This window comes from Carex rostrata, chromosome 5, assembly GCF_964058835.1.
Source record: "Carex rostrata chromosome 5, lpCarRost1.2, whole genome shotgun sequence".
NCBI classification, from domain to species: Eukaryota; Viridiplantae; Streptophyta; class Magnoliopsida; order Poales; family Cyperaceae; genus Carex; species Carex rostrata.
Genome location: NC_135922.1, coordinates 2,098,908 through 2,114,943, shown reverse-complemented (window position 1 = coordinate 2,114,943; position 16,036 = coordinate 2,098,908).

Sequence of the window (16,036 nt, the reverse complement as noted above, 5' to 3'; positions counted from 1 at the left end):
TAAATATATTCATTCCTTTTATATACCATTTTTATGTTATTCTAAATTGGACTAAGAACTTTGCTAAACTTATATGTTATTATTAGAGATTCAAATGTTTCCTTATTTAATCATATATTTCATGTCATCTCAGATATAAGAGAAAATTAAATAAATTTTGGATTATAAAAGTTGTAGCTTTTAAAATTATTTTTTTAGTTAACTTTTGTTGCAAATCTAATTATGGGTTTTTTGATTTTAAACTCTATAAAGTTTTATTAAGTCAAGTTTTTGATGGTGAAGGTTTCAAACCATTTGGAGTTCCTTCTATAGAGTTATGGTGAAGGTTTCAAGTTTTTAATGGTGAAGGTTTCAAACCATTTGGTCAACTTTTTTTGATTTTAAACTCTATAAAGTTTTTGAATTTACTATGTTGTATACAATTATGTTTTTTGTTTTAATATTTTATGAATTTGTAAAATTTTATCTTGATTTTTAAGGTTATAAAAATGGTATTATGTTTTATATAAGTGAATAGTAGGAAAATATATGTAAGAGAGAGGATTAGGAGCTGATAATATAAAAAAGTTTGTTTGTTTTATTTTTCTCTCCACCTAAAGAAAGACTGTTGTATCGACCCTCTATTTTTAACATATTTTACAAAAGTTTAATTATTTTAGAAGAAAAATATGAATCTGGCTACGCTAATTATAAAAACATATCAATGTATATGTTTATAAGTTATGTATTTGTTTTTAAAGTTCAAACTAATCTCCTTATTGAGAGCTTCTTTTACATAAACAAATTTAAAATTTTGAATTCATTTAGTATTAATTCTAGCAGTCAAAAAATGAAGATTTTGTGCACATATTAACGCATTATTGGCATGTCAAAAACAGCTATCTTTCAAAAATAATGAGCTACTTGACGTTTTAAATATAAAAGTTTTAAATTTGGTATGTAAGCATATGCCTTAATATACTGATGTAAGTAGCATAGCCGGACTCTATATAAATCACATTTCATGTTTTTTTTTTATTAATAATAACTTCTATTATTAGGTATTTAAAAATAGTCATGATAAGAAATAAAAACTGATCAACCCTCCCTTGAATAACTCTGTGCTATTTATGAATTACATAAAGTCAGGAATGCATGTGACCTATGTATAGAGCATGATAACAATCCATGGTAAAATTATCTCACTTGTGGGTTGGTCAAGGTGACACAATTTATAGAGCATGATCCCACTGCTTCCTCTTTTACTCTTCCATTGAAGTAGGCTGGCTGCTTAGGTTTTGGTAAAATTATAGTTTCTGAGATAAGAAACAAGATCACATCTGACATGATGGGTCGATCAACAGAATTTTATTGTATACACAATAAAGCCACATGAATGCATATCTCTATGTCTTTGGGACACTTGGGTTAATGTTGAACAAATTAGTTCACAAAAACTCCTATCTTTCCATCTAACCCATGCTTGCAAAAGGGAAAAGAAAATGCTAGATTTTAACAGGAATTTTATTTTGTTCCAGAGATTAAATTAAGTAAAAATAATTTCAATGTATAAAAGTGTGTTATTATATGTCAATATATGAGCTCCTTACATATCCAAGGAGGTTGAGAAAGTGTCAGTATTGGTGGAAACTCATATTCCGTTTTCAACAACTGACAACAATTTGATCCAATATTAATTTTGATTGTATTACTAAATTGTTGCCACTTGAAGAAGCATGCTCTATTTAGCAAAGTATAATGCCGTACGTGGAATTGGATCCCATAACCTGGTTTTGTTTAGAAAGAAAATCAGAAACCAAATTAACAAACCCGTAGAGAAACCGAGCCTCAAGAGAGGAGCAACCAATTCCACCCGTAGAGCATATTATGTTAATTAGTCTTTTATTAATTACCCGGCTAATCTACTATATAGCTACTAGTTTATTACAATATCGGAGATATAATGATGTCTTCAAATTTTTCCTCAAAATGGGGCTCTCCTCTTTCCTTGTTATGTGCATTTTTATGGCTATATTTATCAAAGAGCACTTGGAGCATGCATGTGGGTGTTTTTTATTTTCCCTTTTCCTCCTTCCAAAACAGTTATAATCTATTCAAGCACAAGATTTTAATACACCCAATTAATTGCAGGAAACATAATTAATGTAAAAAGGAAGACATACTCAACTTTCTTTTAAGCTCGAAGTTACCTTAGTACACGAACTATTGCTTTTTCATAGGCAGGTTAATTGGGCTGAATAATTCAAGCCCAATTGGTGGCCTAAAAGCCCAATGCTAATTAATAATGGTTTGTAGCTCTACTATACGCGCACAAAATATTATATTATTTTGACTTTATAACAATCCCCGTTCTTGGTAACAACATCAAAACAAAATCTACATCCAATGATTTTTTTATATGCATATAATTAAGTTGATGTATAACACATTAACAGTTTAAATTTATCAATTAAGTACGAATTCAAAAATTAGAATCGTTGACATAATAGTTTATAACTCATTACTTTTTAATCCTTAGATAACTGGAAAAAAATAAACAGAATATGCCAAACAGTTCTCTGCTTTGATTGTAATGGAGTATGGTAAAATCTATAGTGTTGTTTCCTGTGAATGGGCAGTTGATTGTTCCCGAATGAATATGTACTTGCAGACTGATTTTTTTTTTTTTATTATTTTTTATGATAGAGAGAAAATCATTATTTTTGAATGATCTCGAATTTTCAAATCAAGTAACTTTTTTATCTATTGTAAAAAAATAGTAAAAACAAATTCTAAAAAAAAAATTTGGTATACAAGTACATATTCATATGGGAATCACATTGAACAGTTCAGATTGACTTTTATAATTTTAAAAACGAAAATATTGATCAGTATTACCGACCAATCTGTACTATGCATAGTACCACACTAGTGGAGAACTTGGAATTAGTGTCGGCTGTTTATGGGTATTAGTGTCGGACATTAGGCGACACTAATCGGGCTGATACTAATACTTTGTAAATAGCCGACACTAAAAGTAAGGCATTAGTGTCAGCTGTTTATTAAATGGCCGACACTAATACTAACTTTTAGTGTCGGCTATTTATTAAAAAGCCGACACTAATACTTATTAGTGTCGGCCATTTATTAAAAAGCCGACACTAATACTTATTAGTGTCGGCCATTTATTAAAAAGCCGACACTAATACTTATTAGTGTCGGCCATTTAATAAATAGCCGACACTAATACTTATTAGTGTCGGCTTTTTAATAAATAGCCGACACTAATGTTTTTTTTTTTTAAAAAAAAAAAATTTCAAAAATTCACTATAAATCATAGGAAATTCTAAAAATGAAAATTTTTGTTCTGGAATGCTCATATATTTTTGCTGAACTATATATAAAACAAAGATATCAAATAATTCATCATAATTTACAAATAACACTCACTAAATAAAATATCATCCAAATTGCTCATTTATTGTTATTCTTATAAATGGTTTGTGCAAACCCTAAAATAGAAAATACATAAAATCTGTTTAAATACAAACCCTAAAACAGAAAATACATAAAAAATACATAAAAGACCCTAAAAACTCTAAAATTATAAAGACTATAAGTTAGATCGGACTGAAATTGTAAAGAAAATTCGAAAAATCTATATCCGACGGTCGGATCGGGCTGGAAAGTAAGTTAGCTTGGATTTGGGGCTGCGGAGCTCCTGTCAAAATTTCAGCCCGATCCGACGGACGGATCAAAAGTTACGCCCCTTGGACTGAAGCATGCTCGGTTTGAGAAGATCTTCTGGTATTCGCCTAGAAGCGGCTCGGTTTGAGAAGAACAGATCGGAGAGAAGCGTGAAGCGAAGTGAAGGAGATGTTTTAAACCCTAGGCGTGCGTTTGAAAGAGGTGCGCGGGACTTAAAATGAAATTTTTTTAGCTTTAATGTCGGCTGTTTATAAATAGCCGACACTAATAACTGAGAATTAGTGTCGGCTGTTTGTAAAAAGGCGACACTAATGTATTAGTGTCGGCTGTTTATAAAGAGCCGACACTAATTGTTAAGTATTAGTGTCGGTTGTTTATAAATAGCCGACACTAATACATTAGTGTCAGCTGTTTATAACAGCCGACACTAATTCTCAGTTATTAGTGTCGGCTACATCTAAATAGCCGACACTAATATTATTAGTGTCGGTTTTTTGTAAATAGCCGATACTAATGTATTAGTGTCGGTTTTTTAAGGCGACACTAATTGTATGTTCTCCACTAGTGCCAAAGACTCATTCGTGGGACAATATCTCAATCCCAAAATTATGATGGACATTTATCTAAATTTTTACACATGAGACATGAGCAACACATCCAATATAGTATTGTAGCAAGATTTGCGTGACAATAGTTTTTTGCACGATTTAATTAGGATTGTGGCATGATTCAAGCGAGACATTTTCTTTAATTGATTAATTAGAAGGTCACATTTGTGTGACAAACAATCACAACTCATAATATATGTGTGATATGCTTAGTATTTATATTTAAGCAATTGCTTCGTCTATGTAACAATAGTAGAATAAAAATCATTTCTTGAATTATTTAAATAAGAAAATACATACTAAATAGATACTTTGAAGTAAAATATTGGAGAAAACTAATTAAAGAATATTATCAAGTAATTTCATTTTTAAAATGTTATTATCTTTATTTTCATTTTTGCTGCAATTTATTATGATTTATTAATATAATTCTCTCATGATTATTGTAGTGCTAAATACATGCTAAATACATATATTTAATTCATTATTATAATGCTCTCATGATAAGTTGTTTTTATTTATTTTAATTATGTAATTTTTTCTAATTTCTAAAGTAATAGATAACTTAATAATTCAAATAATATCATATTAAAAAACCAAGTTTTACACATAAAATAAACAAGTTCCTACAAATTTATGAAAATAATTTAGCATATACCATAGTATAAAGGCTGAATTTATGAATCTTTTGATTATTTAATTAATTTTATAGTATGATGAAGTTTTACGGTAATGTAAAATAAAACATAGTGAACTCAACTTCTCTTTTTACTACTATTATAAAACATATGTATGGTGGATTTTCTTAATATGTTATTTCCTTTTAATTTGTTTTGATTTATATTGTAAGAGGAGGATAATTTATCTTGATAACATCATTGTTAGAACTACTCTTCTAAAATGGTACAATTATTTGAAAGAATTCAGATCCTTTTACATATAGTAAATTTTTAATTTATCCATCATAAACCAAAACCGTTCAGCATTAATCTTAAAGCAATCTATTTGATATCAACTGAAAAGTATTCTTAGCCAGTTTTGACATCAACTTAAATTTGAAGTAGATGTCAAAATAGATCTATTTGAAAGGGATACTGCCAGATCTATACTGTTCTTAATAAACCTTATTTTATCATGATTATTTTTCTTTAATTATTGTTTTTCTTGTACTGCTAGACTAATCTTGTCCCTACAATGATCTATTAATGCTTTAGGCCCTGAGAAAATAAAACATTAGCATTATCTTGATTTTAGAATCAAACATTAGCAATATCATGATTTTAGCATCAATGGTCACAATTTACAATTTACTGATACTGTTTCAAATTTATCCAATCAATTTAATTATGTTGCAGGATCAGAAGAAAGTTTTACATTGCTTCTATTTGGCTTGCATTTGAAATTGTTGTACCCTAAATTGTTGCCAAATTGGCAATATGTAAATACTTGGAAAATGCCGAAATATATGAAGGCTCACAAGATGAATGGATAATGGCATGTTAGAATACATGATAGTATTCTACATGAATTTTGATATATTATACACTCTCTAACTCAAGATGGTCGGAGAGTTATGGAATTTTGAAAATTAAATAGAATGAATTGGAGGTGTCCATTATAATTGGAAATGGATACATTTATTTGAGCCATCAAATTGAGTCACGGCTTAAAGCAAAGAAACAAAATCATTACTTGGATCTGTTGCTTTGATACATAGGCGCTGATCCGATTAAATAAACGTGTTTTGATTTGCTTTGCTACATGGGCCGATGCAACTGGGACTTTGCTTCTCTTCTATGGTGCAGCCTCCGCAGCAATTATAATGTTGTTTCTCATTGAAGCCGACAGCTAGGTCCCATGCCATTCGACCAATCAACCAAGCTCGCTGAATGCAAATTGAATAATGCACTCACGCGTCTCACGCTGCCTCCAAGCTGTACACTCGGTTCATGAAGGACCATCCTTAGGTAGTCCCATGGTTTATGACACTCCATGTTGACGCAGAGAAGAGGTATCTTCCTCTCCAACGGATCAGCTGAATGGAAACAAAATGAAGGACACAGCTGGCCTGCCAAAGATGCCCTTTGCTCCTTCCTGCGCCTCAAAATCAAGCCGCCAATCAAGTGGAGAATGGGTGCCTCAGATCATGCCAGCTCCTTAATCCGGACCATGCCTATTGAAACCCTAATCCGTGGCTATATAAAGCCCACAGCTGAAAGAAAGAAGGGATCAGAGATAGCCTCCATAGCCGAAATACACCCATAGATAGAAATTGCCTAATGGCATTCCTCAAATCAGAAAGCACAAAGCTTTGCTGAAAACCATATCACATCCCCAAATTCGACACAAAGTCTCAAATCCAAATAGAATAGGCAGAATTTTATGCAATTTTGCAATGTAGATGCCTTAAGAGGCTTATGTTTTGTAAATAAATCATGAAATCAATAAAGGTTCTTACTTGGAGAGTGAATTTCTTTTGTTTATCGTCTCATCCTTCTTCTATTGTCTTTTCTTCTTTTATTTCTATTATTTTGGCATTTGTTTGGTTTGATTAAGCCTCTTCTTCTTTCCTTTGACTGTCTCATGTTCTTTTTTGTTCTTGATGCCTTTAAAACAATAAAAAAGGGAGAGCTTGCATGATTTCTAGATTTGTCTCATGACAAATTAAAGAACATGAAAGCTTGATGATCAAAAATACATTTTTCTTGTATTTTCAGTTTTAAACAGCAATAAAACTATATAAAAATGTTATCTTAGCATAGTTTAGATCCCTTGGTTAATCCTCTTTACTTATTGTTGATCTCATGTGAAAATAATTATTGTCTAAGATGAGTGTAGTGAGACATATAAAGCCTTGGAAGCTTTTAGTAATAAAACAGCAATAAAACAGCAATAAAACAATAAATTATTGTCTAAGATTAATCCTCTTTACTTCAGTTTTAAACAGCAATAAAACAATAAAATGTTTTCTTCTTTTTCTTCCTTATCTCCCTTGGAAGCTTTTAGTAAAGTAATTATTGTCTAAGATGAGTGTAGTGAGCCAGCCGGCATTCTTGCACATCTGATCCTCTAGTTATTTTACTCAAAACTTCCATTCAAGGGAATAAAGTGACTTAAAACAAAAGATAAACACACAAGGGCTGTTTAAAGTGAGCCATTGGCATCCTTTGCAGTTCCTCAACCTAATGACCACTTGAGGGGCCTAATTACAAAGGAAGGAATCAAGAATATAAGGGGTTATGTCGCCAAAATGCTGACCTTTGCTATTCTTGAGGACTTATTTGTAATTGGTGAAAGACTAAGGTCTAAAGTGTAAAAGGATAGCAGCTGATGTTGCTAGATCCTATTTACATCTTTTGATTCATGAAGTCTTGATGATCTTGCCCTTTCAATCAAGTGAGAAGGCTCAAAAACATGATTTTGATAAAACCAGGGACCTCCTTGTAATATTTGATTTCTGTTTATGTTTTGAGATACTCAAACTTTGATGCGCATGGTTTTCTTGGAGATTTGGTCTTGTCTCTATGTTTGTTCATGTCAAAATGATGGCTTAAATTCATTAAAACCATGTCATAACCCTAACCAGCCCTTTAAAGCACTTGAGAACTGTAAAATATGTGATATATGACTTGAACTCAGCAACCAAATGCATAACAAGTACCATTGGTACCATGCCATGCCTCAAAAGTGCCATTTTTGCCCTCTGCTGGTAAAACAGCGATTCTGGACTGATAAAGGGGTCAAATTATAAAAATAATCATACCATCATGTAGAAAATAAAAAAATATGCGAAATGGACTCAAATTTCATATTATTTGGATTTTTATTCAATTTATTATGAATTTTCGAAGTTCAGCCTTTTGAAATGCCGAAAACCAGCAAATACCAGTAAATACCAGCACAGTTCTTAAATCTGCCCTTGTGTTCAACCCCCTGTCTGATACAGCTAGGTAGCTCCAAAATTCATGAAATTTTACTAGAATATAGAGGACTCTTTCCTGAGAATTTTCATTTAAAGAACATAAAATTTGGATCAGCAGAACTCTTGGAATTAAATTCTGAAGTTAGCTACCAGCATGGTAACAGCAGCTGTTTACCAGCAAAGCTCTTCTGCACAAAAACACATGTTTCATATAGCTCTGAATTGAGTTTGATTAAACTGTTTTACATGCATGTAGGTCATGAATCAAGGAGTATTTTCATATAAATAACATGAAATTTGGTGTAGCCAATTGATGGGAATTGATCGCCAAAGTTCAGCTGTTCAGGAAATACTGCTGTCAGAAAATGGACATTTAACCCCTGACAGTTGTATTACCGGTTTGAGACCCCTGAAAGGGATGAAATGTCAAATAAATCACATATTCAAAAACTAGACTTCAAATCAATCATGATGGACACCAAATTTGTGCCATTTGGACTCATATTCATCTCTGAATTGAAATTCAAAGTTAAATCAAAATTAAATACAAAAAAATACTGCTGCACCAATCTTAAAGCAAATCCAGAGATTCTGCACACACTCAAAGGCCCAAGAACCCAAATCTTGATACTACAGCACAAATCTCAAAGCCCATTCGATTAAATAATCTCTACACACATCTCAAAGTCCTCATGTGACCAGAAGATGTCTTTTCGCATATAAACCCCTCTCTGTTATTTAAAATATGCACAGAAGTCCCTATAAATTTACAAAAAGACCCTGCCAGCATAAAGCCTTCTCAAACAAACCCTTGAAAGCCCAATTTACAATCCATACCCTATCAAAAGCCCAAATCACAGTCCCAGGTCGTCCAGAAATTATAAAAAAGTCCCTGAAAACATAAAATCTTTACAAATAAGTCCTCTTTGACCATAACTTTTTCATACTAAGTCCAAATCAATTCAAATCAGTCCCAAATGAACCCAAATTCAATCCTTTATAATTCTAAACAATATTTGAACATGTCCATGCCTCGACCATAATCTGAAATGACCAAAATGCCCCTCTCTGACATATTTTCATAAATAAAAATATAAAAAATGATATTTAAATGCCCCTTCCAAATTAAAAACATATAAATGACATTTCTCGCGAATATTCTCATATTTTAAATATGAAATCCATATTTTCATGCACACATCATGGTAACTGACCAAAGAGAAATTCAAAGTCAAATGAGAACTAATCACATGACCAAAATAAATCATACATGAGCCCTTTTTAGCTCCATTATTCAGTTCAACCCAAATAGGCACACATTCCGGAATGCATGAGGTGTTCAGTCTGACTCGAAAGGTCTTTCTGATCTAATTAACGGCGGGGGTTTGCGCCTGTCGGGAGTAAAACGTCCTTACAATCGAAAATAATAAAACCTCCGACAACTGATCATGAACATAGGTTGTCACAAGGGGTGAACCGGAAGGAATGCAGAAAGAAATCCCCAGTGGATGTCTTCCCCTAAGTTCGGTGACCTGCTCACGTTCATCTCAAAGAACCAGAGCACTGAACCCACGCGGGAGAATTTCCACTCACCCACATAAAATCCGCACCGTTAGCTAACCTGACGCGGTGCAACTTTCTGCGCCCTACATAAATGTTCTTCACTGGCCCATAAGGAATCACTCAACCGAAACTCTGTCAGCTTAACTAAATGGCGCATGTTAATTTTTTAGTTTTGACAGATCATGATACTGAGCTGGCATTTAATAACACAAGATATCCCCACAACAGATTCTATTTTGTCAACATTTTTAGCCCTAGCCTTTAAATAAAACGTTGTCGGCCTTTTCATACCAAACAATCCATTTTTCCTCTCATTAGATAGTTTTCATGCATGAAAGTATAATCCAACTGCATTTGGTTTATGATTTTTCCGTAAATTAAATGTTCTTTCGTCCATTTAATTCAAGTATAATAAAATTTATTTTTGAATGATTTTAACAAATAAATATATTTTAAATTAAAATATTGGAGAAAAATAATTTGAAAATAGTATCAAGTAATTTCATTATTAAAATGCTATCGTCTTTATTTTCACTTAACTTTATTATGATTTATTGTATATTAACATTCATTATTATAATATAAATTCCTTAGGCTACAAACCTAAACACAATCTAAAAATAGACTTAAAAAACACAACTAACATAAATTGGCCAATCAAATGATTCAAATTGCTAAGTAGCAAACTGCCTTTTGATCAGCTCTTATTAGTTCTATATTAGCAATTTCCCCTTTTTCAGGATCTTCTTTATCTAACTCAAGTGCACAGTATTTGAATTATTTGTTTCAAATCTTAATTCTGATTGGCACCTAAAAAAATTATGTTTTTATGAAATTGGGGGCAGTCCGATGCTAAATAAGATCTGTCCGATCGGTATTAAAATTTGTGCAGTTAACTTTAAGATTCATATTGATTAAATTTCGCCGAAGTTTGATTTTTGATCAAATGGCGCTAAATTTAGTTTGATGCTCATCTAGGGAAGTGTGTATGTTGGAGTGGGAGAGAGGTGATAGAAAATATAAATAAATGAAGAGAGGCTTTAAGCTGGGGGTAATATAGTAAGAAAAGAGTTCTTTTGGGCGCTAAGGAGGCGCTAAGAAAGTGAATTCCTTAAGGAGAGAAGAAAGCCAGCTTAATTTTCTGTTCTAAGGAACCTAAAGCTGAAAGCCTTAAGCCCATCTAGGCCTCACCTGTTCGGCCCGCTTAAGGCCTTAAGGAAGACAAAGGAGGCTAAATCCAGTCTGCCGAACACGTACTATTGTTTCTGCAGTTGAGGGAAAATTTAAGACTTATATATTGTTTAAAATATGAAAAATTCAAAGTCTTAGAACTACAAGAAGAGATTAAAAATCCGAATGCAATCCATTTAAGATATTATATTATTTTAATATAATATGTATAAATTATAGCAACTCCCAGATTTTTATATAATTTCTATAAATTATATACCAGAATGGAAAACCACAGATTCTTTTACTTTGTGAGCTTCTGTTGTCTCATTTTAATATAATTATAGCAACTCAAATACTTTTCATATTCTTGCAAGAAATGGAGTTTGATGTGTAGATGGAAGGATTAAATGTGACTAATTCTAAATTAAAAAATGCATAGAGAGGCGGAGTGGAGGGTCCCGTTAGTCAGTTTAAATGAGAAATATTAACAATGTCTTAATTAGTTTAAATTCTAAATGGACGTAGAGTATGTGAACTATGCAGCTTGGAGGTGGGACTTCCATTTTCTAGTTCTTAAAAGATCAGATCCAAACCATTTTTTTTCTTTTTGTATTAGCGCAAATCCCTCTTCTTCATCTCCTTCGTCCACTGAAAACTGGAGCCCTATGAAGCTATGACCAGCTCTGATTCGCACCTTCCATTTCGTGAAACCCATTATATCTCCAACCTCTTTTAATCTTGTTCATTGAGCTTCTTTCTGAATTTTTTTCTTTTTTTTTTAATCAAAATTCAGGATTTAAAATGTATATTATCTTAATTGTGAATATTTTTTAAAGAAAACTAAAACCTTTTTTTTTTAGTTTCCAAGAAATAAATTATGTTAGGTGTTTTCTTTACCAAATTTCAAGAAATTGATTTAGTAAACTACAAATAACTTTTCAACTTTTTAGGATCCAACAATAATACTACATAACATACAAAACTAAACATATAACTTGAAAAAATATTATAATTGGCGGAAAAAAGTACGAGAGAGACATATTTCCATTTGTATATATATGACTGTCCACGTGGATTGGCTCTCTACTTTTTATTTGTATATAATTATTTTTCTAAATACTTTTCATTACTTTTGAATGACTACTATAATACTACAATCGTGTGAATAGAAAATGAATTGTACATGACAAACTTATTTTGTTATTGTTGAAATAAATAAATATATTTACTCTTTTTATATATCATTTTCACATTATTCTAAATTAGATCAATAGCTTTGATAAACTTATATTTTATAATTGGAGGTTCACATTTATATATAATCACATATTTCATTCACCTCAGATATAAGAGAAAATCAAATAAATTTTGGACTATAATTAAAGTTGTAGCTTCTAAATTTATTTTTTAGTTAGCTTTTGATGCAACTCTAATTATGGTTTTTCTTATTTTAAATTAAAATTAGTTTTATCATCTAATGTTAAATGAGTTTTATCTTCAAATTCAAAGTGGTACAGAGATATATTTAGTGAAGATATATTTAAAATTAGCTAATTTCACTAAAATTTTATATTTATTTTATCGTTATCTTCACTTTTGTTATGTTTTTGAAATTCTCCCATGTATGTTGTTGGTTTACTTTTTTAATTGTATATAGTTGTAAAATAAATTAATATATTATTAATATATACTGTTTCAGAACCATAAAATAGATTTATATTGAAATCGGTGCATTATCTTATTTTTCTTAAAAAAAAAAAAACATTGATATGATTGTAAAAATTATTTCTAATTTTTAAAAATATGCCCATAAAGACAAGACAAACATTTTGAAAATAAATTTACCTAATCTCTCAAACCAAGCATATACTTAGCAAAGATTTTTGCACTAGTCTGTTACATGTAAATATGTAATATATAGCAGAGATATCGATTTTTGCGGATTCTATCCCATTCTTGTAGTGTATCATGATGTCTTCAAAATTTTCGCCAGCAAAGTGGCCCTTCGTTATCCATGACTCCACGTTAATATTCATGTGTAGACTCGATGCTTTTGGTTTTTGATGAAGCAATTAATCTAGCCATTAATCCCATTATTTTCTTCTATTCTTGGTGCATGATCATTCATTCTTTTTTAGAGACCCTGTTGTTTTAATAAATGTGTGGTCTGATTCCTGTTTGTACACCGTGGCGTACAGTCATGCACTGCTGCTTTGACAATATTCTTCCCAAAATGGAGCTCTCCTCTTTCCTCTTTCCTCTTTCCTTGGCATGTGTCTGTTTATTGCTATATTTATGTTCCTTATCATTATGAAAGAGAACTTAATTAGAGCAGTGCCTTTCATGCCTTTTATTTTTATTTTTTAATCTCCTTCCAAAACAGTTTTTATCTATTGAAGCTTGCACAAGATTTCTAGTGAAGTCAACAATACACCCAATAATTTAGTAATCAATTTATAAATCAATTTAAATAAAGTTAAAATTTACAGAGTAAACTTTTAAGTGTATACTATTGGACATATAGACAACCAAATAATTAAAATCTACGTATATATAATGCATTATGTACTACTAAGTTTAGATTGTTAAAATTTCAATTTATTTGGTCTCCATGTATAGTGAAATATACAATAATTTTTTTATGATTTTTATATATAGGATATATGCATCAGAATATCAGATATATCATACTTACAATATTTGATTGTAACTTTACTTTCCTATTATAAATTATCATAATTGTCAAAATTGAAAATTTACAAAATGATCCACAGTTTTTTTTTTTTTTTTTGTACTTTCCAATTGTGTTCTTTATTTTAGTTGACCAGAATAAATTCAACAGTAATTGCATACAGGTGTCTTTAAAGTGAACTTCTTCATAGGCAGGCTGGGCTGCACAATTCAAGCCCAATTGGTGGCTTTAAAGCCCAATGCTGATTAATAATGGAATTCATAGTATACTGTGGATGCTCCATGAAAATTCTAATCAAGGATGCTAGCTATAAAATGTAAAAATGAAATGAATTAAACAAATTCCATTGCAATAAAATGATGTACATCATATATAGTCATACAAAAAAAACTAGGTTTAAAACCAGTTTGAATTACTATGACCTTTTTTACATTTACCATAGCTCCATTTTGTTTAGAAGTTTAAGATATCAATATTATCATTTCTAAACAAATACTCATATTCACAACCACAAATTAAACAACCAGCGGATGGAAAATGACAATATCACTGTATTACCATTGCAATAAAATGACATCATATATACATCATTTTACCAGCAACAGAAACAGAATAATACTAAAAGAGTTGAAAAAAAAGGCACCAAGTAATACAACAAATTCATGAGTCCTGACATTTGGGGTGAAAACTGATCGGATAGTGGTAAGACCATATATGTATCTTTTTTTTTTTAGATGCGGATTAGACGGATATATCCGTATAGTTCGGATATTTATATTTGTAAATATATACATAAATATTTTAATGAAATATATTAAACTATATGGTATATATCTACTATTCGGATACTGGTAATTTTATATTCAAAACCATACCCGCACTGATATTCGGATATTGGATATCCGTATCTAAATTTTGAATATGGATTTGGATTTGGTCGGATGCTATCTGACCCGTTTTCACCCCTACCTGACATGGCCTTGATCGATTCTCGAATCAGTATCCGCAGAACTCGTTTATGTTAGGCTGGCCTTTAGAGGCGAGACATAAGCACATCTGATCGCAAGCTTCTCCACATGCTTGACGGCTGACGTTACCAAGAATCATGCACCTGTACTTCATACACTGACAAAAACAATCGGCTCCTACCTTAGCATGCACTGTCGGGCCCACCATGGCTGCGGCAAGCAACACAACCAACATCACGATGATCGTAACATTGTTTTGGAAGGCCATTATTCCTTCGGTCCCGCAGCTTGCTTACGGGTTCTTTCTCTCTTGTCTATGTTTTGTGTGTTCGATCGATTTCGCATGGTATTTTCTTGCGAAATGCATGGCTGGTGGTGAAAGGGGAGGTTAAAACGGAGAAAATTTGGCGCGTAAAATGCGGGCAGTTGATTGTTCGTTACAAAATAGCTGTCAAGATTGGTCAAAAAGAAAAAATACAAGAAAATTTAAATACGGAATGCCGTTTTTTTTTTTCAATATATAGGAAAAGGGAAATGAAAAGCTTCTTCCCTCGTGCTATTTTAAATAGTTGGTTGTGGTGGTGTGAAAATATTCATTCATATATAACAATACAGTGAATCTAAATAAAATTTCAATCTCTCTCTGTCTTTTTTTTTGAAATCAAAGGCAGAGGCTGCCTGGTTTTCAATCTCTCTATGTCATAGTTAAATTTTGTACAATAGTAACATTATAAGGAATAAAGATGTAACAAACAATCTAAAGTTTAGAATTTACCGAAATTTTTATCACCTAAAGTAACAGAATATTTATGTTTTTATCACCTAAAGTAACAGAATATTTATGTTTTTATCACCTAAAGTAACAGAATATTTATGTTTGGATCTGGATGGTCAAATCAGAATCCGCACAACTATTAAAGCAGTGGACTGCTTTCCACATCGAGCTAGATTCGCCTGGATCTCTATCAGACGACTGTAATCCAAACAAAAATATTTTGTTACCGCAAAGGATGTGTATTTATTGTACACGACTTTTAAGGACACCGTTGCAAAACCGTGCATAAACTCATTTTTCAACCGTGTGTGAAAGCATATTTCATAGTAGCGAAGCTTTCCGTAAAAAAAAAAAAAAGTTATTCTCTTTAAGCTGTACAATATGTGGTGTAGGGAAAAAAAATAGACACAAAATGAAGGTGCAGGAGAAAAAGGAGAAGGAAAGAGGTATAACTGTCATTTTATTTTATTTAGTAATCTATTGATTTGTGTTTTTGATTGATTGAATTAAGAAATTGGGATATTTATAAATTATGTTGGGTATATATCTAAATTTCTCTTAATTATATATTGTATTGACAAATTAAGACAATTAATGTCTTGATGCATGCTTGAAAATGAGATTGTGTGCTGGATTATTCTAATTAAG